Source organism: Capricornis sumatraensis, chromosome 11 (genome assembly GCF_032405125.1).
Source record: "Capricornis sumatraensis isolate serow.1 chromosome 11, serow.2, whole genome shotgun sequence".
Classification (NCBI taxonomy): domain Eukaryota; kingdom Metazoa; phylum Chordata; class Mammalia; order Artiodactyla; family Bovidae; genus Capricornis; species Capricornis sumatraensis.
The window spans coordinates 89,517,736-89,544,504 of record NC_091079.1 but is presented as its reverse complement, the minus strand read 5'-3'; the positions used below and the strand labels follow the sequence as shown (position 1 = coordinate 89,544,504).

At 42.7% G+C, this 26,769-nt stretch overlaps 1 non-coding gene across 1 annotated transcript; it reads left to right on the top strand.

Annotated features, from left to right (window-relative positions):
* Positions 1 to 4,305: 4,305 nt before the first annotated feature.
* TRNAY-AUA (transfer RNA tyrosine (anticodon AUA)) lies at positions 4,306 to 4,378 on the top strand. Its single transcript has one exon. It is a non-coding gene; the product is annotated as a tRNA-Tyr (tRNA).
* The last annotated feature ends 22,391 nt before the right edge of the window (positions 4,379 to 26,769 follow it).

The window sequence follows — 26,769 nt, the reverse complement described above, 5'->3', positions numbered from 1 at the left end:
TCTTGATTATAATAGTTAAACGTAGATTTTCATATGATATGACCTCAAATAAAATCCAGGACCCATCTTTAGTTACTTGGTCCATTACTCCATTAAAGCAAAGACTCATAACAAAATAAAACATACATAATTTGAATCATTTATTTTAACTTTAAGCATTAGTTGCTCAGTCGTGTCCAACTCTTTGCAATCCCATGGACTGTAGCCTGCCCGATTCATCTGTTGATGGGATTCTCCAGGGAAGAATACTGGACTGGGTAGCCATTCCCTTCTCCAGGAGTATCTTCTGACCCAGGGATTGAACCTGGGTCTCCTGCCTTGCAGACAGATTCTTTACCATCTGAGCCACAAGGGAAGCCCATTTTAACCTACACAAGTATAAATTTATCATCTTATCTTTTGCTATACAGTCAAGGCTTAAGAAAATTTTTTAATTTATTTATTTCTTAATATGGGTTCGCTGACTAGAGTTTCCTACTGTATTTCTTGAGTAAAGTTTAATACTTTCCTGTTTACAGTAACGATACACATTTAGAATGAAAAATAACAAGGTCATAACCTAGGAAATGAATGAGGTAGTATCGTAGCTCAGATCTGTGTGAATTTCAGAGACATTGTCTGACCCAGTTATTGTCTGTGGCCTTTCTCTTGGGGGTGACATCACACATTTCTTAAAATGTGTTTCACGCCTGCATACCCCACAGGCTGGTTCCAGTCCTGACTGAGACTCTCCCTTGGTTCAAACACTCTGGATTAAATTAACTGCTGACTTGATACCATGCCATCATATACTTCTCCACTTCCTCTCCTCTGGGTTTTACTCATAACTTAGACATCCAAATAAGCAATTAAACCACAGGAAGTGCCTCCCCAAAAATGCATTGGAATAAAAGGGCTTCATTTCAAATTATCGAACTAATAGACATCTCAGGACATCGCTGAGGACACCCAGCCGGGTGTCTTCTTGCCCTTAGCAGAGAGTCAGCGGAACCACTCACGCTAAACTGTCCCTTTCCACAAACCTCCTCGAAACGCCCCCTGCACCTCTCCTCGTCACCCCTTCTTTCAGAATGGACTCTGTTTCCCCATTCTGGTGTTAAGGACAAGAAGGAAACCTATGTATTATCCGTGACCTCATGCCCAAGTTGTCCCAGAGGGTCCCTGCCACCCTGGGGTCCTGGGGTCTGTGCCACCTGCCTGCCTCTCCTCCGGATTCCCCACCTGGGCGTCCAGGTCTTTGCCAGCCTGGCACCTCCCTAGTTGCCTTCTCTGCACACTCACAACAGCCTCCTGAGGCCAAGTCCCAGCATCTTAAGCAACAGCCTCCTGAGCGGGCTCCCAGCTGCCCATTCTTTTCCCTGTATCATCACGTGCGTTGAGTTTCTCTCTCATCTTCTCAGTCCCTTTCTCCAAAAGCTTCAGCGATTCCATGGCTTGGGTTAAAGCCCCAGTGTCTCCAATAAGACACAGCAGGCCTTTCCCAGGTCATGTGACCCAGGTCATGTGTCCAGCCGTGCCTGCAGCCTCTCCACCTCCCCAGGGCTGCTCATCCAAGCCTAAATGATGCACCAGTGTCCCCTGGCTCTTGTTCCAGATCATTCTTTCTGGGACACCCTTCTCTCCAATCCTATGATGAAATCCTGCTCATCCATCCAGATCTGAGCTAAAAGACACCTTTTCCGGGATGCATTCATTCACTCATACACTCCTTCACTAAGCCCCAGTCACGTGTCTGGCCCTGGTGTTACCATCATCAGCAGAACTGGGACTCATATTTCACACCGTGAGAGACACAGGCATCAGACGGTAATCACACAAGCGAGTGTAAGACTGAAACCATGGCAAGTCTGAAAAAAATCACTGCTTCCGGCATAGCAAACACAATGTGCAAAGGGCTTTGGGAGAGGCATGCCCCACAAACAGCAGAGAGCAAGAAAAAACCAGGCTGGGAGAAGACAGCACAATGGTGAGGGGGTGTGAGCGAGCCACTGAAGCCCAGATCACAAGAGGCCTCGGTAGCCAAGAAAAAAAAAAGGAAATAATTTCTAATTTTAAGACCAGCAGGAAGAAATAGCAGAGCTTCCAGTGGAAGGATGACTGGATCAGTTTCGCTTTCTGGAAAGATCACTCTGTCTGCCACCGGAATGGATGCGGAGCGACTGGAGAAGGAATTGAGTATAACTCCTTCCCATCCAGTAAGAATATGGGCAAGAGGCTCAGAAAACAGTCTTGGAGTTCCATGCTTGCCGTGAGAAATCTGCAAGATAGACAAGCCACGTACAGGAAGGGTGACTCCGCCTTGTCTCCACCGGATCCTGACCTCCCCAGATCCAGCATCATCTGGCCTCGTATTAGAGAAGGGTTATCATCTCGCTTCCACGTCCTCTGAAACAAGGAAATAGAGTCACGTATTTCTCTGCCTTTAATCGTTTCATTTCTGCTTTGATTGAGCCACGAATATTTTCTTCTAGGAACAAAGATATTATGTTAGTTCTTTCTTATATATGGTTCTCATAGTTAATAGTCCTAAATATATGTTCATTTGTCATTTTAATATCACAATTTTTTTACTTGAGAATTTTATTTGTATGACTAGATTATGTTTATATGAATAAAATTTGTCTGGATGTGTGAGTATGTGTGTGTTTGCATGGGTATTTTGAGAACTAATAGTTGCCAAAATACACACGCAAATATACACACTCACACACACACACACACATATATAGCAGGGGAAAATATGAAGTGTTTGTGGCATCAAGAAGAATGTGGGATTCATGCACCAGCAACATCGGCATACGGACCAGGAGCCGCTGGGTCACTGTTTGCCATGAGGAAGTTGTCGTTCCCATCATCAACCCAACCTCAATCCAAAAGTTGTGAAATTTGACTGTTTTATTCTAAATCTGAAAATACATATAGTTGATATATATGGGAGGCAGTAAAAAGAATTTCCCAAGTCTTGTCCTTGAGATAAAAGACCTCTGGTGTAAGAACGGCAATATGGGTACACATTTGCAAAGCAGGGGAGCCGGTCTTCACCTGACCTCCCCACCCCCAACACCACCGCCTATTCCACTCTGCCATTCCTAAAGGGCTTAAGCTCATGAAAAAAGGAGAGATGGAGGAATCCAATCAAGATTAAAAATAGAAAGAATGGGCAGTGGGGAATTTGATACTCTCTTCCACCTCTGACCAAACTAGGGGCTTGAGTGGTACCAGGGCCTTCTCCTGTGATGTTCAGAGTGTCTGGGGAAGAAACAAAACTGCTGACACATTTTCCAGGTACAGTTGGAGAGTGACAGTCTTTGATACTTGAAGGAAAACATGCTGGCCTGTGCACACAGACATGCGCGAGACAGGGCCCCACCAGCATCAGCAATGAGGAACTAACTCCAAGAGCCCATCCGGGCAGAACTTCAACAGGAGGGAAAGGAGAATGCAGCCAGCCACCTGTAGGGTGGGAGGAGGGAGGAGGGACGGTTGCTCTTGCGTGCTTCCTCCAGGTGTCCGCCAGAGGAGGAAAACAGACCACAGGAACACTGCTGATGTTGTTGCTGTTCAGTCACTCAGTCGTGTCCAACTCTTTGCCACCCCATGGACACCCCAGGCCTCCCTGTCCTTCACCATCTCCCAGAGTTTGCCCAAACTCATATCCATTGAGTCGGTGATGCCATCCAACTATCTCATCCTCTGTCGTCCCCTTCTCCTCCCACCTTCAATCTTTTCCAGCATCAGGGTCTTTTCCAGTGAGCCAGTTCTTCGCATCAAGTGGCCAAAGTATTGGAGCTTCAGCTTCAGCATCAGTCCTTCCAATGAATATTCAGGACTGATTTCCTTTAGGATGGACTGGTTGGATCTCCTTGCAGTCCTAGGGACTCTCAAGAGTCTTCTCCAACAGCACAGTTCAAAAGCATCAGTTCTTTGGTGCTCAGCCTTCTATATGGTCCAACTCTCACATCCATACATGACTACTCGAAAAAACAATAGCTTTGACTAAACAGACCTTTGTCAGCAGAGTAATATCTCTACTTTTTATTATGCTGTCTAGGTTTGTCATTGCTATTCTTCCAAGGAGCAAGAGTCTTTTAATTTCATGGCTTCAGTCACCATCTTCAATGATTTTGGAGCCCAAGAAAATAAAGTCTGTCACTGCTTCCATTGTTTCCCCATCTATTTGCTATGAGGTGATGGGACCAGATGCCATGATCTTTGTTTCTTGAATGTTGTGTTTTAAGCCAGCTTTTTCACTCTCCTCTTTCACCTTCATCAAGAGGCTCTTTAGTTCCTCTTCACTTATAGACTTCCCTGATGGCTCAGATGGTAAAGCGTCTGCCTATAATGCAGGAGACCTGGGTTCGATCCCTGGGTCAGGAAGATCCTCTGGAGAAGGAATGGCAACCCACTCCAGTACTCCTGCCTGGAAAATCCCATGGAGGGAGAAGCGTTGTAGGCTACAGTCCACTGGGTTGCAAAGAGTCAGACACGACTAAGCGACTTCACTCTCACTTTCTGCCATAAGAGTGGTGTCATCTGCATATCAGATGTTATTGATATTTCTCCCAGCAATCTTGATTCCAGCTTGTGCTTCATCCAGCCTAGAACAATAGCAGACCAGAAGATGCATGAGGACTTCCCAGCCTTCAACATCACAAGAGTGACTTATCCTTCCCTCAGAGTATTTGGAAGTTAGATCAGGAGAAATGGAGAGGAAGAAATTTTGCACAGAGCAAACAATCTTGATACAGCTGAACACTGAACTAATTCAAGCATGGCCGTTTTGTAGATCTTGATCAGGAAATTCCTGCATTGGCAAGGTTTTATTTGAAAACAAGCTCAAGACTCAGGCAGAAATTAAAATCAGTTTAGAGATAAAGTTACTCTTTGAAATAAAAAATGTTTGACCATAGAGTCAATACCAATTACATTTATACATCTATCACACAGCACAGGACACTGTAGCAATTTCCTAGACAAAAATGTTGGCCTGACTGCTTTGGAAGTGAGTGAATGAGACATGAGTGTGATAAAAAGGAATGTTTAAAAGGATTATTTAATGGAGAATATAAGCACTGTTTAATGATGGCATTTGGCTTGCCAAGAAAGGCCAGGAGGCACAGGACTGAGCCAGGTGATTCAACACCTGTTTGAAGTGTAAGTCTGCTAAAGAACAACCCTCCTCACACAACAGCAACTCAAGTGGGAGGAATTAAAAGTGGCTTTGCTATTCTAAACCTGAGAACAAATATAGATGATTTATGGGCATAAGGCCTCTCCCTCTCAACTGAGTCCTAGCGCCTCCATAAGATCCACTTCACTTGCTGGCGAAAGAGCCGCTGGAGAGAATTACGGTAATCGAATCTGGCTGTAGCCAAAGCAGGCAACTTCGCTTCCAGATCATCGGAGCCAACCAGGATGTCTTTCCTTGTAGATTCTGAAGATGACAACATGCATGTTAACTATAGTTAAGCTATTCTTTCCTGAGCTAACAAAAGAAAGCTGCAAGCCCTGCCCACTTCCCCCCTCTTAAGGAAACCAAAGACCAAAGACCCTTTGGCAAAAACCTGTGAAAGTGAGGCTTTGGTTAGTCGTTTCTCCTGCCAAAAAGCAAATAACTGTCCCCTCCCACCTGTTTGCCTCCTCCTGTTCTGGCTTCTCTCCCCCGGCAATCACCCAGGATTCACACGTGGGCACCAACAGGGTGGGGAGAGGAGGGTTTTGCAGTGGGGAGGGAAGAGAGGAAGAAGGCTGCCTGGCTGGGGTCAGAATCGGAACATCCATAAAGGTAAGCATCCTCTGCCAGCTCAAGTGCGACTGCTCGGCAACGGCTCCTAAGAACAGAGCAGAAACGGCTAACCACAAAGAAGCAGAGAGACGGGCACCTCCAACATCAAGGTGAAATCAGTCACTCGGATATCCCTTAATGAAAGCTAACGGAGTGGGGAGAGGGGGAGGGCGGGGCGTGCAGCTCTCAAAGTGAGAAATAGTCCTGGATTGTTGTTATTTATCTGGGACCCCAGGTGTACACTGAGCTCTGTAACAGGTAGCGTGTGCCAAAGCAGAGAGCAGAGCCCTTGCCCCCAAGAGTTTGCCGTCTAAAGGCACACTTGGGCCCAGTTATTCTCCAAGAATCAGCAAAGCGAAAAATAAACACAGCAGACAGAGACACCAAGGAACAGATCTTTGCTGAATGTGTCAAAGCTTTTGAAAACAGGAGGGATTTTGTTTCACATTGCACTGGATTGGAAAAGAGAGAAAAGAGAAGAATCTGCTATTATCAGAAGGATTTAAAGAGATCTCACAGGCTAGAACCATGGGCTAACTACAAAGAGACGGCTTTGAATAAGAGCTGCAAGATAATGATCTCATTTGGGTACAAAATAAAAGGAAGTTTAGGAGCTGACTACACGTTAACACCATCAATGCCTCCTTGAGGTTGAACTTCCCAAACAGAAGCTGATCTAAGAGGAACCTGTAAAGTACCATCTAGGATGACCCCTGAGCAGGGCTGACCCTGACGTGACGCCCAGATGAGGTCACTGGGACGTCATGTGGCACAGTGGTCAAGAGACCAGGCTCTGGACACAAAGCAGCAGATCATAGATCAGTTCTCTGCCCGCCACTGGCTTGAGAATGTTAGTTTATTTTTCTGCTACAGTTCCCTCGTTTGTCAAAAAAAAAAAGAAGGGAGGGAGGGAGAGAGGGAGGAAGGTGAAGGGGAGGGAAGACAGAAAAAGAACAGGAAAGAAGCTGCTAATAACACCTAAGTTTATGGGAAACTCAAGACTTAGCACAACCATAGAGTGAGCTGTTATTACAAGGGAATCTCAACACCCTCCCAGCCTCTCTGTCCCCTCCTTATTGGAGATCTGCTTCTGTACCTGGGTCTCCCCCAGCCCTGCTCCCGAGGCCCGGGTCTGGGAGCCTGCCTCAGTGGTCTTCAGATTGGGAAGCAAGCCTGATTAGCAGAGCCGTGCGCTCCACGAAAGAACCCTCACCGGATCCGCTTTGGTCTTCATTTTCCTGTTGGTGGAAATGCTCCCATATTTACAACTCTGCAGGAAGAAAACAGACCAGGATTCACAGTTCCCAATTTGCAATGCTGATTCCATGTGCTAGGATGGTTCATGATTAGCTTCCAATAGTTTTTAAAAGGCCTCCTTCTTTATGACTTTGAGACAGTGGGAGTGGGCACACGGCCGTGTGATAACTTTCTCACGTGGGGGGCCTTGAATCCACCCCTTGGCCCTTCCTCCGAGGGCATCCTGCCTGGTCCCGGCCACTCTGCCCTCCAGGGCCTGAGCCTTGGCCCTCTGTTGGCAGGACCCCCAGGGTGCGGCCCCAGCTCCGGGCTGCATTCACCTGTCTGGGCACTCTGCATTTCTTGGGATCCCACTTGAGGGGCACCTGCAATCTCTGCTGTCCCTTAGGCAGGGGCCTTCCCTGTGAGCTGAGCCTGCAGGGGGACCTGGTCTGCCAGGATTTCATGCCAGCCTGGACCTGCTACTGGTCACCTGCTCCACCAATCCCCCAGGCACCCATCCTCAGCTCATCCAGGCCTGACCACCCCTGCCTGCCTCAGTGGACACGTGTCTGACTTAAGCAGGGAGCATGCACCAGCAAGACATCTTATTTCCCAAACCCTGGATCACATATTACCTCCAACTTCCTTATCCTGACGACTCACTACCACAAGAGGAATCAGAGGAATCTCGTATCAACAGAAGACGAGCTCCAGCTCTGTTTTCTCGTGGAACACCACCCATGACTCCAGTGTTATTAAAGTCACTGATGTTGACTGGGGAGTCCTGTGATAGTAGTCTCTGATGCTGCTTGCTATTTCTCCCCGTGATTGTGCCCTTCCAGCCTGCCTAGCATCCCAGAAACACACCCTCCTCATGCCTGCTACATGCTGTCTTCTTCCTTCCTTGTTATTGGATGACTTTTCACTTGGCCTTTTCTGCAGATCAGCCCCTCAGAATGCCATCTGGAAGAATGGAGAGTGGAAAACACACTGCTTTAGATTAAAAAGCAAAAAAAAAAAAAAAAAAGTAAAGAGAGAGAAAGAGATTTTTCATCACCCTGAATTAGACCCAATTTCCCACTCTGTCACCACTCTCCCGGGGGCTGGCACCTTCTTGAGAAGCTGTCCCTATTTCTTCTGACTGTGACAGAGGGGGGCAGGGAGAGAGAGAGGGGGGAAGTCATCCAATGCCTTGGATAGATTTGACTGGATTGATGTCATTGCTCATTAAGGAAACAGGCAATCTGCTTCTCATTCTCATTGGAGAAAATAAATCTGCACAGAACCCAGCCAAATAATGTGTAGCAAATGATCAATGTTATCTGAGGGAGAAGATGATTGATCCTTTATTTCTTACACCCTCTCATGCATAATGCATCAACTCCACGATGTCCTCGGCTTGCCTCAGGACCTAGTTGTGATGTACCGTATTACCATGCACGACACTCACTCTGAATTTCTACTGACAGTCTCCATATCCCTGAGCTAGTGGCAGCCAGGAAGGCTTCAAAATTCAAGTGTCCCTGATAGTGGCATGTTGGATTTTCACATCCCTTCCAGGCCTTTTTACAAACACATGTGTGACTCATGGAAAGTCACAGGGACTTCACGTCTCCACAACCTCTAATACAAAACAAAATAGGAAACGTTAGCTTCTTTCAGAATATCAGAAAAAAGATCAGAAAAGTACGAATCTTTTGAGGAACCAGAAATGAAAGAGATGGCTAACAAGCAAATTGAATCATGTTTACTTTGCACAGTGATGATTAAGGTTCAGAGGATCAAGGTATTTGTGATTTCGGTGAAAGCTGGCGCCTTAAATGTTGCATTTTAGGTTGATATTGTTTTGCAGCCATTTCTCCTCACTCATTAAAATAATGATAGTGACAATGATGATAACAATGGAACTAGTATGTAGACATGTGTTTGACAGGCTTTGAGTCCAGCACTAAACATGTGTTATCTCATGTAATGAAAATCGAGCCTCAGAGAATGTAATTAACATGCCCATAGTTCACAGCTAAAAACCAAGAGATTCCAGAGGCAACACTACAAATCTGCACATGTGAATGCTACCAGAGCGGGACTGGGGCCAAAATGGAAAAATCAAAATGGATTATCTGAGTGTAATTGCCGTCTCCAATAACTAAGCTGGCAGAAGGCTTGGTATACTTAGCAAAATGCAGAGAGTGGCTGAGCTCTTACTGTGAGCCAGTCATCATGCTCGATTCTTTACATAAATTTCAATAGTAATAATAATGTTAAAATAAATAAGCAGTCAATGGGGTATAATGTCATCCTTCTACTGGTTATTAAGTAATTGCTTCTCAGTTTCAAATCACCCATCTCTGTTCCACTCTCCACGCTGGGGCTGAGACTCATTTCCGAGGACCTCTTTTCTGCTTTGCCAGCTGCTCCCTGTTAGGCTCTGCCCAGAGCGGGCATCAGCGACTTGCAAGGCTGCAGGAGGAAGGGGACATGGCAAGCTTCTGGTTTTCTTTCCCGTGCTTGTCAGCATCAGCTCAGCAACACTTCCTAGCGCTGGCGGCGGCAGCTCCTTTCAGCTTGCGGTGGAGGTCTCCATCCCAGCAGCAACAGTGAGTCAACCGAGTCGTTTTTCTAACCCTACAGAACCAAGTGCCTGAGGCGGCCCTCCTTCAGCGCCCCGCCGAGCCAGCCCGCGCAGCCTCCCGGGAGGCCCACACCCAAGCTCCGCAGGGCCCTCCTCCAGTCTTCTGAGTTTTAAGAAGTCCAGCTTGTTCCTTTGGCTTCCCCAGCCCAGGGGTGGCAGCTGCTTCCTGCCATCATCACCTCCGTGATTTCTAGATCCTCATTTGTAACCTTGTCATTTGTCCGATTCCAGATTACCAACTCTTCTATTAAACTCTCTCTGTTTATACAACTGATACAGCTGCCGCGTCCTGACTGGAACCCGAGTGACACAACCCTCATTTCAGAGAAGAGAGTAAGTTGCTCACATTCAGTGCTGAGTTGATTAGAGGAGTTGAGGTGAAATCAAACTCGGGCTGTCTAGTTCTCCAGTTCCCCAAAATGCTTCCCCAAACAAGGCAATGGTATCTATTTTTGCCTATGTTGAGTAAAAAGATATACATGGAAAGCATAGAACACCATGAAAATTAAAGCCTAGCAAACATCTGGATTCTGTGTAAAATGACGGCATTGCGTGCATTTCAGTCTCTTGTCAATATTTGTGTGGATAAAAATAATGACCATCGTGTCTGCAAGGTGGACTCCATCACACTGAAATGCCTCGTGCAGTGAGTGAGTCTGCTTCTGTGTTTAATACAACTCCCTCTCAAGGTCAAGAAAATGCCATGCAACCCTCTACCTGTGTGCCCAGTGATCACAACCCCTGCTCAGTTCTAGCTCTGAAATGAAAATTTGGGCAGAGAACAAGAAATAAGCTGTAACCCAAGCCATCATAATTCTCAAAGTAAAAAAGACATCCAAAAGTTCAAAAAGATCTTGGTAGACTTGTCACTTCTATCTAGCAGGACCCCATGGTGTAATGACAGATACCCCAGAAACCAAGACAGTGTAGGGTTCAAGGGCCTGCCACATGTGCTGGAATGGAAAGCAACCCCAGAGCCACCAGAGGAGCAGGGAAACGGTTACAGCCCCGTCTGCTCTCTGAGACCTACTATGGTTGACGGATGCAAAGGCTAAGAATATTGGGAGTTCAAAATCTATACGATCAGAAGCCAAGGATCAGAAACGGTTCCCAGAAGAGAGCACTCAGGCCTCTCCAGGACATGATATGTACTAAGGTGAGCTCTGCTTATTTAGGCAAATAGGCCTAGAAATATTTACAAGTCTCATGTTAACCCAGGTCCACAGCATACATGTTAAAATGAAAGCAAAAAAATAAATAAATAAATAATTAATTAATTTTAAAAAAAAATGAAAGCAGAAGTTTTTATGCCACTTGAGATTGAGATACACTCACAGACATACACACACACACACACACACAATTTCTCCTCTCTCAGAAAATTTTGCTGTTTTCCAAATCACAGGTGCAAAATATTAGTTTTTTGGTTTTTTGTTTTTTTTTTTTTTTTGCTTACTGTGTGTTAAAGTGTAAATATAATGGGAGAGACTATCTTTTCTCTCTATATTTGCAAATTCACCCAAAGGTCATATTGCAGTGAGCCCATTTAAAATATATGACAAGCACATTTCTAGGAAATCCTAACAGAGCCCATGGGATATAATGAGAAATTTGACCAACCTGGTGGCCTAAACCACAGTGAAAGGTAGAGTGGTGGTCTACAGAGAAAAATTGTCACCCTCCTCCGATGCAATGCTTCATTCTAAATAAGTGCCCTTGGCAGCAACTACCACAGCATCACACATCCAGGGGACACCTCATAAATACTGGTTGCCTCTGATAACGCTGACAGACCACAAAGGCATTATAATGAATAGTGGGTGGTAAAAATATATATGGGTAACGATTTCGTAGTGGTTGTCTCTTTCAGCAGCAGTTTAGAACAATCCCGCTATTATGGTATAGAGAGATAACACGAGGCGTGAAAACTGAAACTCCCTCATCTTGTGTCACCTAAGGAAAAAGGAACGAAGATCAGGCCATAAGTTCCCTTTTAGTAACATCAAAGAAATGTCAAAGAATTCACTGCTCATCTGAAGGCTGTTCCCAAGAATCCACACCCTTTAAATTCAGAGGCAGTCGGGAAATAACCACCCGTTGTAACCGAGAATGGTAAAAGTCAATATATAAGAGATACTTAATGGTCAACATAATTAGTGGTCCTAAGAGTCCATGTTGTAAATATGCTGCTGCACGGAGTTAGGAATTCACCAAGCCCAACAGCTAAGGGATAGAATGTAGGGAATTGAAGTCAGAATGTAGACCAACCTTATTTATCTCACATGTAAAGAAGAGGAGTATCAACAGAAGAAGATGTGTAGCCAAGGAAAAGGAAAGGCCAGAAATAAACATGATTTGAAAAGATATATGCACCCCAGTGTATATTGCAGCAGCATTCGTTTATAAGAGCCAGGACGTGGAAGCGACCTAAAGGTCCATCAGTGGAGGAATGGATAAAGATGTGGTGCAGACATACACGGAATATTACTCAGCCACAAAAAAGAGTGAAACAATGCCATTTGCACTGACACAGACGGACCTAGAGATTGTCCTACTGAGTGAAGTAAGTCAGACGGAGAAAGGAAAATGTCATGCAATATAGCTTAAGTGTAGAGTCTAAGAAATATCGTACAAATGAACTTATTCACGAAACAGAAATAGAGTCACAGAAAGCAAACTTACAGTTATTAAGGGGATACGTAGGGAGGAGGGATACATTGGGAGACTGGGACTGATATATATACACTACTATACATAAAGTAGACAACGATTAGAAAACTAATAAGAAGCTACCGCATAGCGCACGGCGCTCTACTCAATGCTCTGTAATGACCCATATGAAGAGAACCTAAAAAAAAAGGGTGGAGATGTAGATGTATATGGGCTTCCCAGCTGGCACTAGGGGTAAAGAGCCTGCCTGCCAGTGCAGGAGATGTAGGAGATGCCAGTCCAATCCCTGGATCAGGAAGATCCCCGAAAGGAGGAAACGGCAACCCACTCCAGTACTCCTTCCTGGAGAATCCCATGGACAGAAGAGGCTGGTGGACTGCAGTCCATAGAACCGCATAGAGTCGGACATGACTGAACAACTTAGCACGCACACACACACATATGTATATACCTGATTTATTTTGCTGTACAGAAGAAATTTACACAACATTGTAAATCAGCTATATTCCAATAAAATTAACTTTAAAAAGAGGAAAAGGAAAGAAAGAGAATATGAATTCGTAGTGTTTATCCAATAGCAAAGTGAAGTGAAGTCGCTCAGTCGTGTCCAACTCTTTGTGACCCCACGGACTGTAGCCTATCAGGCTCCTCAGTCCATGGAACTTTCCAGGCAAGAGTACTGGAGTGGGTTGCCATTTCCTTCTCCAGGGGATTTTCCCAACCCAGGAACCGAACCCGGGTCTCCCGCGTTGCAGGCGGACGCTTTACCATCTGAGCCACCAGGGAAGACCTCTTTAGTGCCAGCTGGGAAGCCTATATATATATATATATCCACTCTTTTTTAGGTTCTTTTTTTAATTTAAATTTATTTATTTTAATTGGAGGTTAATTACTTTACAGTACTGTATTGGTTTTGCCATACATCAGCATGAATCTGCCACGGGTGTACATGGGTGTTCCCGGGTGTTCCCCATCCTGAACCCCCCTCCCACCTCCCTCCCCATACCATCCCTCTGGGTCATCCCAGTGCACCAGCCCCAAGCATCCTGTATCCTGCATAGAACCTAGACTGGCAATTCATTTCTTACATGATAGTATACATGTTTCAATGCCATTCTCCCAAATCATCCCACCCTTCCCCCTCCCACAGAGTCCAAAAGACTGTTCTATACATCTGTGTCTTTTTTGCTGTCTCGCATACAAGGTTATCGTTACCATCTTTCTAAATTCCATATATATGTGTTAGTATACTATACTGGTGTTTTTCTTTCTGGCTTACTTCACTCTGTATAATAGGCTCCAGTTTCATCCACCTCATTAGAACTGATTCAAACGTATTCTTTTTAATGGCTGAGTAATACTCCATTCTGTATTTCTTATCCATTCATCTGCTGATGGGCATCAAGGTTGCTTTCATGTCCTGGCTATTATAAACAGTGCTGCAATGAACATTGGGGTACACATGTCTCTTTCAATTCTGGTTTCCTCAGTGTACATTCCCAGCAGTGGAATTGCTAGGTCATAAGGCAGTTCTATTTCCAGTTTTTTAAGGAATCTCCACACTGTTCTCCATAGTGGCTGTACTAGTTTGCATTCCCACCAACAGTGTAAGAGGGTTCCCTTTTCTCCACACCCTCTCCAGCATTTATTGCTTGTAGACTTTTGGATCGCAGCCATTCTGACTGGCGTGAAATGGTTCCTCATTGTGGTTTTGATTTGCATTTCTCTGATAATGAGTGATGTTGAGCATCTTTTCATGTGCTTGTTAGCCAACTGTATGTCATATAGGTCATTACAGAGAATTGAGTAGAGTGCCCTGTGCTACATGGTAGGATCTTATTAGTTATCTAATAGTTATCTATTTTATGTATAGTACTGTATATATTGCAGAAGGCAATGGCAACCCACTCCAGTGTTCTTGACTGGAGAATCCCAGGGATGGGGGAGCCTGGTGGGCTGCCATCTATGGGGTCGCACAGAGTCGGACACGATTGAAGCGACTTAGCAGTAGCAGCAGCAGTGTATATATATATCAATCCCAATCTCCCAATTTATCCATTAGTGAACAAGAGATAAACATTGTATTAAGAAAACCTATTCTTACTGAATGGAGAAGGCAAAGGCACCCCACTCCAGTACTCTTGCCTGGAAAATCCCATGGACGGTTGAGCCTGGTAGGCTGCAGTCCATGGGGTCACTAAGAGTCAGACATGACTGAGCGACTTCACTTTCACTTTTCACTTTCAGGCATTGGAGAAGGAAATGACAACCCACTCCAGTGTTCTTGACTGGAGAATCCCACGGACGGGGGAGCCTAGTGGGCTGCCGTCTGTGGGGTCACACAGAGTCGGACATGACTGAAGCGACTTAGCCACATTCTTACTGAAAGCTCTGTTTTAGGGGGCAGATTAATTAGTCTAGCTATAAGAGGCTGGTGTAGGAAATAGGTGGTTAAGGGATAGAAAATGAGTCTAAGAAATTAACATAAGTCACATCAAGTTGTTTAATTGTCACAAAAGGCTTTCCAGGTGACTCACTGGTAAAGAATCTGTCTGCCTATGCAGGAGACACAGGTTCAATGCCTGGGGGGGGAAGATCCCCTGGAGGAGAAAATGGCAACACACTCCAGTATTCTTGCCTGAAAAATCCCATGGGTTGCAGCCTATAGGACAGCAAAGACTCAGACAAGACTGAGTGAGCACAGGACTTCCCCTGGTGTCTCAGCAGTAAAGAACCCTCCTGCAACGCAGGAGCTACAAGAGACATGGGTTAATCCCTGGGTCAGAAAAATCCCTTCGAGAAGGGCGTGGCAACCCACTCCAGTATTCTTGCCTAGAGAATTCCATGAACAGAGGAACCTCATGGGCTATAGTCAATGGAGTCTCAAAGAGTCAAACGTGACTGGAGCAACTTGGCACGGATGCACAAGTGACTGAGCACACAGCATAAGGTATTAAAGACAGGCCTACCTACAGTCAGGAAATCCGTGTTCATGAATGACTTAGGGGCCTCAGGCTCCACGAAGGAGAGGGCATCTGGGTAACAACTGCATCTGGGCACTTGCAGTGCACACCACCCATCTGATTTGGGAAACCTGGGAAGATTATACCACCCTTATGGCAGAAAGTGAAGAAGAACTAAAGAGCCTCTTATTGAAAGTGAAAGAGGAGAGTGAAAAAATTGGCTTAAAACTCCACATTCAGAAAACTAAGATCATGGCATCTAGTCCCATCACTTCATAGCAAATAGATGGGGAAACAGTGGAAACAGTGAGAGGCTTTATTTTGGGGGGCTCCAAAATCACTACAGATGGTGATTGCAGCCATGAAATTAAAAGACACTTACTGCTTGGAAGAAAAGCTATGAACAACCTAAACTGGTATTAAAAAGCAAAGACATTACTTTGCCAACAAAGGTCCATCTAGTCAAGGCTATGGTTTTTCCAGTAGTCATATATGGAAGTGAGAGTTGGACTGTGACGAAAGCTGAGCACCGAAGAATTGATGCTTTTGAACTGTGATGTTGGAGAAGACTCTTGAGAGTCCCTTGGACTGCAAGGAGATCCAGCCAGTCCATCCTAAAGGAGATCAGTCCTGAATATTCATTGGAAGGACTGATGCTGAAGCTGAAGCTCCAATACTTTGGCCACCTGATGCAAACAACTGATTCATTTGAAAAGACCCTGATGCTGGAAATGATTGAAGACAGGAGCAGAAGGGGGCAACAGAGGATGAGATGGTTGGATGGCATCACCAACTCAATGGACATGAGTTTGAGTAAGCTCTGGGAGTTGGTGATGGACAGGGAGGCCTGGCGTGCTGCAGTCCGTGGGGATCTCAAAGAGTCAGACACAACTGAGCAACTGAACTGAACTGAATGCAGCTATAAGAATAGATGGATTAACAGAAGAGTAAATTCAGAAATAGACCCAGCATGTATCAGAATTTATAATCTGATAAAGCACCTCAAAACAATAATAAATAACAGAATATTTAGTAATGATGGAGACTCTGGCTAACCATTTAGGGAAAAAAGTTAAGCGTCTAACCCATACTGTATACTGGAATGTATAAAAACATTCCAGTTTGATTAAAGATTCAAATAGGAACAGTTAAGTAATAAAAGCAGTGATGGTGATTTAGTCACTAAGTCATGTCCAGCTCTTTGCAACTCCATCAGTCTCCTCTGTCCACAAGATTCTCCAGGCAAGAGTACTGGAGTGGGTTGCCATTTCCTTCTCCAGGAAATCTTCCTGATCCAGGGATCAAACCCAGGTCTCCTGCATTACAGGCAGACTCTTTACCAACTGAGCTACCAGGGAAGTCCAATAAAAGTACTAGAAGAAAATATAAATGAGATTAATAAATTCTTGGGCTAGGAATTATACCAAAGATAGAAATTATGAAGGAAAGGAATGGATAGATTTGATAATAATCATTTTGTAAGTTTACGTTTGACACAAAGAACCATAACAAAGTTCTTAAAAATTCAGTTGACAAATTCAAGTTTAGGGGAGAAATTTATGATGAAATAATTAATATGCTTATAAAATAAGGGATTTTAAAAATCAATAAGGAAAATATAAACAACTCAAAGGAAAAAATGAGCAAATTTTATGAAGAGGAAGATTATAAAAAAGGAATACAAATGACATTCATGTGCATAAAACATCTATCTTATTAGTAAGAAAATAAATGCAAAGCAGGACAATGAACTGATAATATATTTAATTTAACAGAATAATATATATATATTTAAAAACACAGAATGTAATATTGGCAAGAGTTTGAGAGAACATAGGCATTTTCATACACTATTGGCAGGAACATAAGTTGATTGAACATCCTTAGGTGACAATCTGGCTGTGTGCTCAGATGCTCAGTCGTGTCCAACTCTTTGTTACTCCGTGGACTTTAACCCACCAGGCACCTCTCTCCCTGGAACTCTCCAGGCAAGAATACTGAAGTGGGTTGCCATTTCCTCCTCCAGGGGATAGTCCCCACCCAGGGATCAAACCTGGGTTTCTTATGCACCCTGCATTGGTAAGTGGATTCTTTACCACTCACACCACCTGGGGAGCCCTATAGCTATTGGCATTTTTTCCCAGAAATTCTATTTCCTAATGTAATTTGTCAAATGTGGCAGGAAAAAGGTTTGCAAGGATATCCAGCATACAGTGTGAAGCAGAATAGAGGAAACAAGCTAAATGTCTATCTGTAAGGAATCAGCTTAATAACTAATGATAAATCCATACAATTGATTACAATGTGGTTATTTAAAATTGTGACATAGGCTTATTGTATAGACACAAAATAATGACCATGGTAGTATCACGTGAAAGCAGTAGGTTATGAAATGATGTGTGTGATGGTCCCACTATTATGTAAAAAGCTAAACTGTAAGTGTGATGGGGTTATACATGCATAAGAAATAGTATGAAAAACACACATCAAAACACTGACAATAATTACCTTTGGGTGATGATATTATAATTCAAAGATACTTTATTTCTCGTATATTTTTCAACTTTTTCTTTTTTTTAATGAGCATATTTTACTTTTGCAATTAAAAGACAAAAGTGATAGTACTTTACCAAAGTGAAGCTTTGTCACTCTCTGAGATTCTTCTTCTTGAGAGCTTTTATGACACTCGTTTGTGATTTGCTTGCTTACCAAAGTGAACAAGTAAGTGCCTTTCACTGGAAAGGATCAAGCCTGGTGCTTTCGTGTCCAGGAACCAAAAGCGGGAGCAGGCTCCTGTGGACGCATTCATTGTTAGCAGCAGTTTTGGACGCTATGCTGAGAGGTCATCTGAGTGAACGCTCCCTGGTCCTTTGCTCACGAAAGCTCCATAATGAATAAGGCATTTGATTCATCTTCATGTATTTTCTGTTTGCCTCCAAGTTGTTAACTGGTGGGTGGATTAGCAATGAGCTTTGAATTGTTCAAGAAGAGTAAAAGACAGAACTCTCAGGGTTATTCTTATTCCATAAGTGTCTCAAACTTAGAAAACAAAGGAAACGTTCATGAAATATTTTGTGACTCTCAAATCTGCCACCTGCCACCATCCCTGTTTACCCATACACCCATCAGCAATACCCACGAACATCATTACGTCCACTTCTTGAAAGGCTCAGGCAGAAAAAGCCAGAGAAGTCAGCGAAAATCCTCTCTGGGAACAACACGTGTGTTTGAGCAGTTCCAGCCTTGGGTAAGTCTAGCCTGGACAGGCTGACCTGGTCCCTTAAGTTTTCCTCACTCTCCTGCTGTGTATCTTCGAGGATACCCCACGTGTATCCTCACGCAGCCTGACAACAGCTGTTTCATCCTTCCTTCTACAATCTCCGAGAACACCGAGGAAAAACTACCGACTGTGAAGCCTGGATGACTGGAAACACCCTGAGTGCTGGATGGAAAAGAAAGTTGCACCAAAACTCAGAGAGATTTTTTTCTATGCTTCACACTGAGGCCCCCACCATCACTGACCCCTGGATTAAATTGTTAGAGTCTAATGAAGTATTGCCGTGTTCCTACGGAAAACAACAACTTCGGACTTTTCTGTTTGTTTTTTGCTAAAAGCTCTGTGTACTAGCTGGCAATTCTTCTATCAAAACCAATTTAAAAAAAAACAAACACGTTTTTCATATAAAAACATCCCCTCACCCTGATCACTACATTCTTCAGGCATTACTTCACTCAGATTCCAGACAAGTAACGTTACATTTCACCCTCCTATCAGCTATTGTTGCATCAAAAAGAAAGACAGAGACATAACTAAGTGAACTGCACAGAGAAAGCCACGTGGATAGGAAGAGACTGCTTTCATTTGCACATTTCTATAGCTCAAGAGTCTACTAAAGGGGTATAAGACACAAAGGATGAAAACTTGTTTACCCATTTTTTTCATGTTAGAAAACTTTCATTTAAAAAAATAAAGGTAAAGCATAAGTCGCTGAGTGGAGAAGACACTATGGTGAATTATTCATTTTAGTGGGCCATTCCAGGTCACAAGACAGGCGACTTCTTATCATCTTACGCATAATAGAGATTCAGGATGACAGAAGCTCTGTTAAATCAACCCGCCCTGCATTCAGTTCTTCAGAACGCCACGCTGATAAGGCATCGGCAGACCCAGGAGAGACGCATCTGAGACGAATTGTCAGGTATCAGAGAAAAGCAGGTCAGAATGGAAGCCTGTCCTTTAAAGCAATTTGTCCAGAAAGCCAGACAAAGGGAAAATACCGTAGAAGACTCACGACTCCATGCCTCCATTATTAAGATGACTGAAATAATGGGCCAAAGAGTATATTTTTAGGGTAGAAGGGAAAGGGGAAAATCAAGCCCATGATTGGTTTTTTAGAACATTTTAAATGACTACCAAAATATTATGTGTGTGTAGGGTCAATTTCGAAAAATATAGAAAAGCAAAATGAAGATCTCTCCTCTTACCACACAAAATAAAAACAATCACTAACACTTGGTATAAATTATTTCGGTCTGTTTTATGTGGAGATAAATGTATTTGGTAGTGATGACAATCTAAAACATACAAACTCTGTGTGTGAGTGTGTGTGTGTGTGTGTGTGTGTGTGTGTGTGTGTGTGTTAGGCACTCAGTTGTGTCTGACACTTTGCAATCCCATAGTCTGCCCTTGGAATTCTAAAGGCAAGAATCCTGGAGTGGGTTGCCATTCCCTTCTCCAGATAAATATATATATATATATATATATATATATATATTTACACACATATATATATACCCATATACATATATAATTCTCTCTCGAATTGCATTTATATTACATGGAGCATTTATAACCTGCTTTTTTTCACTGAACATCCTTGAGCATTTGAATTATAATGTTACAGTGTTTTAGATTTAGTTACAGTCACCGTCAAAAGTGGTTTTTGGCACACATTTGATCCTTGGTGGGGGAACTAAGATCCTGCATGCCATGTGGCACAGCCCAAAATAAATAAATAAAATAAAAATTCAGTGGGAATATACCCAAACAATTCAATTCCAAAAATAAATAAATAAAATTTTGAAAATGATTGTTGACACCAATATAAAGTTTAAAACAATCTTGACACAGGATCAAGCAGTTCCCTGACATGTAAGACATGTATACCCCAGCTTTGCACTATCCCATGGGATATCATGGGCTATCAGTCCTGAATATTCATTGGAAGGACTGATACTGAAGCTGAAACTCCAATACTTTGGCCATCTGATGCAAAGAACTGTCTCATTGGAAAAGACCCTGATGCTGGGAAAGATTGAAGGCAGGAGAAGGCGACAACAGAGGATGAGATGGTTGGATGGCATCTCCGACTCAATGGACATGAATTTGAGCAAGCTCCGGGAGTTGGTGATGGACAGGGAAGCCTGGCATGCTGCGGTCCATGGAGTCACAAAGAGTCGGACACTACTGAGAGACTGAACTGATGGGATATCATGAATTGTCTGGGAAAAGAAGACAAGTTAAATAACTTATCTAAGCTTCAGTTTCCACACCTATAAATGCCACAGTTGTTGCGGGCTTCTTATTCTGCATTGTTTACTCCTGGAATTAGTTACACAAGCAAAATGTCAGTTAAAAGAGGAGTGCTACAATGAAACAAATAAACCTTAATTATTTTACAATACCTTAAAACACACAAAGAAACATTCACCAAACTTATGAAATAGTGCCAAGGCCTTTATTTTCCTCCTTGTGTAAATCACACAGACAATGTTTCTATAATTTCCAGTTTTACTTTCTTTATAAAGAAACAAAACAGATACTTGTAAAACAATCTAAATGCAAAACCCTTCTAGATTTTCTCCTCACATTGAATTTAACAGCAACTTGTTTAGTCACTAAATCGTGTGGGACTCTTTACGACCCCATGGACTGTAGCACGCCAGGCTTCTCTGTCCATCACCATCTCCCAGAGTTTGCTCAAATTCATGTCCTTGGAGTCGGTGATGCCATCCAACCATCCCATCAGCATCAACTCATCTCATCAACAGTGACTTCATACTGACTTATTAAGACTTTGTACACGTTCGACTTCATCTTCATTTTAGAAAGTCTTTCCCATCTATGTATCATTTTATATAGTATTTAATCAATGATTATAACTCCAATAACACAAACACCGGAAAAACAGGTTTGAGAACAAGTTCAACCGACCCACTGGAGCCTACTCCTTCACTGAGGACAGCTGAAGGACTCAACCTTCCAGAGAATAATTCAGTGGCCTTGAGCACTCCAAGTGCTATGAAACCATTCAACATGAGTTAGAAGAAGGGAAAATTTCAGATACAATAATCATGGGCTAAGTGCCCAAGGTTACTGTAAATATTAAATGAGGCAATCCACGCAAAACATTTAGCACAATGCTTGGCACTTAATTAGCCCTTAGCTACAAAAGAGAGGGAGAGAATTTATTTAAATAGCAAAACCCTTTCTACTGTTTGTTCACAACCACTGGAATGTAGTCAAGTTTCAACCAAGAGCCAGCAAAGAGAGCCTAAATGTTGAGAATCTGATGTCATGTCATCAGATCTTAAAGGATCTGGTAATAATCAGATGCAGCAAACTTAAAGTCCTTTCTAGAATGCAAGTTTTCTGGCTCTGATGACAAGTTATCATTGAATCCTTGGATCCTGGAGTCAGATAAAACAGTATAGACTTAGAAGCTGAGAAAATGTTGGATCAAAATGGCTAATAATCAGGAAAAAAGAAAGTAACTGGGAACATTAAATATTGGCCTCCCTCTTAGACCCAAAGTATCTGCTTCATTATCTTTGGAATTTTTTTATGTTTATAAATGACTGTTTAGTGTGCTTATTTTTTGCTTCAAGCCAAGTGCCTGTAAAGGAAGTGCCAGTGAAGATTTAGCTTAAAAGAAATTATAAACCCACATCAAACTAGCTCTATATGGGTGTGTCATCATCCTCTCTGTCCCAGAAAATTCATCTCTCATCACCAGCTTAAGCAGAACTGTTTTCTTTCAAGTTTTCCCTGCAGCAAAAAGGATGATGGCTAACATAGGGTTTCAGTGAGCTATCCTTTGAAAACATGGGGACTACAGTGCATAAGCAAGTAGGAAGACCTTAACTTTGTATAAAGCACAGAATTAACAGAGCAGACACTAGCTATCAGTAGATGCAAAGTCAACAATGTAAATAAATAAGGATGGTGTGAGGAACACAAAATCCTTGAGAACAAGAGTTATTGCTGATTTCTCTTACAAATGTTTAAAAGACTGTAGATGAATAGGAGTTAGGCAAGTCCTAGAATCAGGACTGTGAATGATGAGGAAATGTCATCAAAGAACCATTGCTGAAGTTTTAGTGTGAAATGCCCATTGGTAAAAAAAAAAAAAAAAAAAAAGAAATGCCCATTCGTGGTAGAAGAAAGAATGAGAAAAGAGAAGTTTCCCTATTTGACAATTTGGAGCAATTTGTAACTGGGTCACAGGCCAAACTTGGGTCATGTCAATTTGGTTCCATCTTCTTAGAGTCATAGCTCTCTTTGACACTCTGTAGGAAAGCTGTGGACCTCAAAAGAATTTCCCAGTGTCTTATAAAACAACGCACACTTGACACATGAGCCAACAATTGTATTGATGGACACTTATCCCAAAGAAATGAAAACCTTTGCCCATGCTAAAATCTGTACACCAATGTTCACAGCAGCTGTATCCATAATAGCCAAAAAATGGAAACAATTTAGATATTTTTCAATAGGCAAATGGCTTTAAAGAAATTATGATACATTTCCACATACTGCTTAGCAATAAAAAGGAGTGAACTATTGATACATTCAAAATTATGGATGAATCTCCAGGGTTTTATGCTGAGTGGCGGTGGGGGAGAGAGAACCCCAAAAGACTACAGGTAGTCTAATTCCATTTATATACCATTCTCGAAATGACAAAATTACAAAGCTGAAAAGCAGGGTAGTGGTGGCCAGAGACTGGAAATAATAGGGAGAGAGGTGGATGCGGCTTCAAAAGGGGTGGCAGGAGGGGCCCCTGGATTATGGACAGTTCTGCACGTTGATTGTGGTAGTAGTCAGGTGAATCTGCGCATGTTACAACCACATAGAACTATACTCACACACAACACACAGGTACATGTAAAATTGATGAGCTGGCACTAAGCTCTCTGGTCAGTTATCAACATCAGCTCGCTGGATGTGATATTGTCGTGTCTGACTCTTTGCAGCCCCATGGACTGCAGCGCCAGGCTTCCCTGTCCTTCACAATCTCCTGGAGTTTGCATAAACTCATGTCCATTAAGTAGGTAAGGCCATTCAGTTACCTCACCCTCTTTTGCCCCCTTCTCCTCTTGCCAAAATATTGACGCTTCAGCATTAGTCCTTCCAAAGAATATTCAGGCCTGATTTCCTTTAGGATGGACTGGCTGGATCTCCTTGTTGTTCAAGGGACTCTCAGGAGTCTTCTCCAACAGCACAGTTCAAAAGCATCAATTTTTCGGTGCTCAGCCTCCTTTATAGTCCAACTCTCACATCCATACATGACTACTGGAAAAACCATAGCTTTGACTATGCCAACATTTGTCAGCAAAGTGCTGTCTCTGCTTTTTAATACACTGTCTAGGTTTGTCATAACTTTTCTTCCAAGGATCAAGCATCTTTTAATTTCATGGCTGCAGTCACTGTCTGCAGTGATTTTCAAGCCCAATAAAATAAAATCTGCCACTGTTTCCATTGTTTCCCCATCTATTTGCCATGAAGTGGCAGGACTGGATGCTACTATGATCTTCGTTTTTTAAATGTTGAGTTTTAAGCCAACTTTTTCACTCTCCTCTTTCACCTTCATCAAGAGACTTGACTGCAATTATGACATATGATGCCACTGGTCCTTAAACACAGGACTCTTCTAATATGTTTTTTAACTTGCTATAAATCTATAATTATTTCAAAATAAATATTCTTGAAAGGCAGGTCTTTATATACTGATAAGGTAATATGACTATGTTATTAAAGTCAGGTATTAAATAGAATGATCCACTTATGAGACTGAGAGTGTAAAGAGTGAAAAGTGGAGAAAAATGAATTCTAACTTTTTACTTGGTATGCTTCTGCGCTGGTTGACTTCTTTCCTTGATATTCCTCTGTACTGTTTGAATGTTTTGCAGGGTAAACATATTACTCTTATCATTTAAAAGGCAAATAAGAATAATATCATAAGATAAGCTATTTTTGAAGAATCTGTAGATCCTCTGCCTGAAACAATTGTATACAATTATGTATACAACTTTAGCAATCTCATGGGGGCCCAAAAATCTATCTGTGGATTTTCTAAAGAAAGATATATCCCCTGGACTAGGCACCCCTGCTTCAAAAAATGAAGGCCTAAATGAGTGAAAAGAAGTGGGGTCAGAGGAAGTATTAAAAGTATTCTGTAGTCACCTGGGTTCTATCTGCTATGACACCCAACCACCTTCAAGTAGGACATAAAGATTAATTTTTTTGTTTCTTTGAAAGTGACTAGATGTGAAATTCTGAATCACAACTTTAGAAACCACACCAAGGGTGATCATAACAAATGTGAAGGAATAAATTAACATATAAATAACTTATTACTAAGAGTACTTAGACTGACATGAGAAAATAGAATGGTTCTTTGTGCATTTGTTTCCTAGCCATATTCCAGATGATATGCTAGGCACTGGAAATAAAGCAGGGAGTAAAACAGGCTTGGTTTCCACCTAGGAACTACTGAATGCCTGGAGGCAGAGGACTGCTCTTGGTCTGCTTAGTGCAAGACATTCCATCTTCTTGAGAATCTTCAGTATATGAACATGTATAGATGATATAAAAGAAGATAGAGCAGGGTGACATCCTGGAGTGTGAAGTCAAGTGGGCCTTAGGAAGCATCACTACGAACAAAGCTAGTGGAGGTGATGGAATTCCAGTTGAGCTATTTCAAATCCTCAAAGATGATGCTGTGAAAGGGCTGCACTCAATATGCCAGCAAATTTGGACAACTCAGCAGTGGCCACAGGACTGGAAAGGGTCAGCTTTCATTCCAATCCCAAAGAAAGGCAATGCCAAAGAATGCTCAAACTACCACACAATTGCACTCATCTCACACACTAGTAAAGTAATGCTCAAAATTCTCCAAGCCAGGCTTCAACAGTATGTAAACTGTGAATTTCCAGATGTTCAAGCTGGATTTAGAAAAGGCAGAGGAACCAGAGAACATATTGCCAACACTCATTGGATCATCAAAAAAGCGAAAGAGTTCCAGAAAAATATGTACTTCTGTTTTAATGACTATGCCAAAGCTTTTGACTTTGTGGATCACAGCAAACTGTGGAAAATTCTGAAAGAGATAGGAATACCAGACCACCTGACCTGCCTCCTGAAAAATCTGGGCAGGTCAGGAAGCAACAGTTAGAAATGGACATGGAACAACAGACTGGTTCCAAATAGGGAAAAGAGTACATCAAGGCTGTATATTATCACCCTGCTTATTTAACTTATATGCAGAGTACATCATGAGAAATGCTGGGCTGGATGAAGCACAAGCTGGAATCAAGATTGCCGGGAGAAATATCAACAACCTCAGATATGCAGATGACACCACCCTTATGGCAGAAAGTGAAGAACTAAAGAGCCTCTTGATGAAAGTGAAAGAGGAGAGTGAAAAAGTTGGCTTAAAACTCCATATTCAGAAAACTAAGATCAAGGCATCCAGTCCCATCACTTCATAGCAAATAGATGGGGAAAACAATGGAAACTGTAAGAGACTTTATGTTTTGGGGCTCCAAAATCACTGTGAATGGTGACTGCAGCCATGAAATTAAAAGATGCTTGCTCCTTGGAAGAAAAGTTAGGACCAACCTAGATAGCATATTAAAAAGCAGAGACATTACTTCACCAAAAAAGATCTGTCTAGTCAAAGCTACGGTTTTTCCAGTAGTCATGCATGGATGTGAGAGTTGGACTGTGAAGAAGGCTAACCACCAAAGTATTGATGCTTTTGAACTGTAGTGTTGGAGAAGACTCTTGAGAATCCCTTGGACTGCAAGGAGATCCAACCAGTCCACCCTAAAGGAAATCAGTCCTGAATATTCATTGGAAGGACTGATGCTGAAGCTGAAATTCCAATACTTTGGCCACCTGCTGCGAAGAACTGACTCATTTGAAAAGACCCTGATGCTGGGGAAAGATTGAAGGTGGGAGGAGAAGGGGACGACAGAGGACGAGATGGTTAGATGGCATCACTGACTCAATGGACATGAGTTTGAGTAAACTCTGAGAGTTGGTGATAGACAGGGAGGTCTGGCTTGCTGCAGTCCATGGGGTTGCAAAGAGTTGGACATGACTGAGCGACTGAACTCAACTTAGAGCAGGGTGAAAATACTTTATGTCAGTCCCTAAATGAAATGTGTAAATACGTAGAGGAATATCTAATATG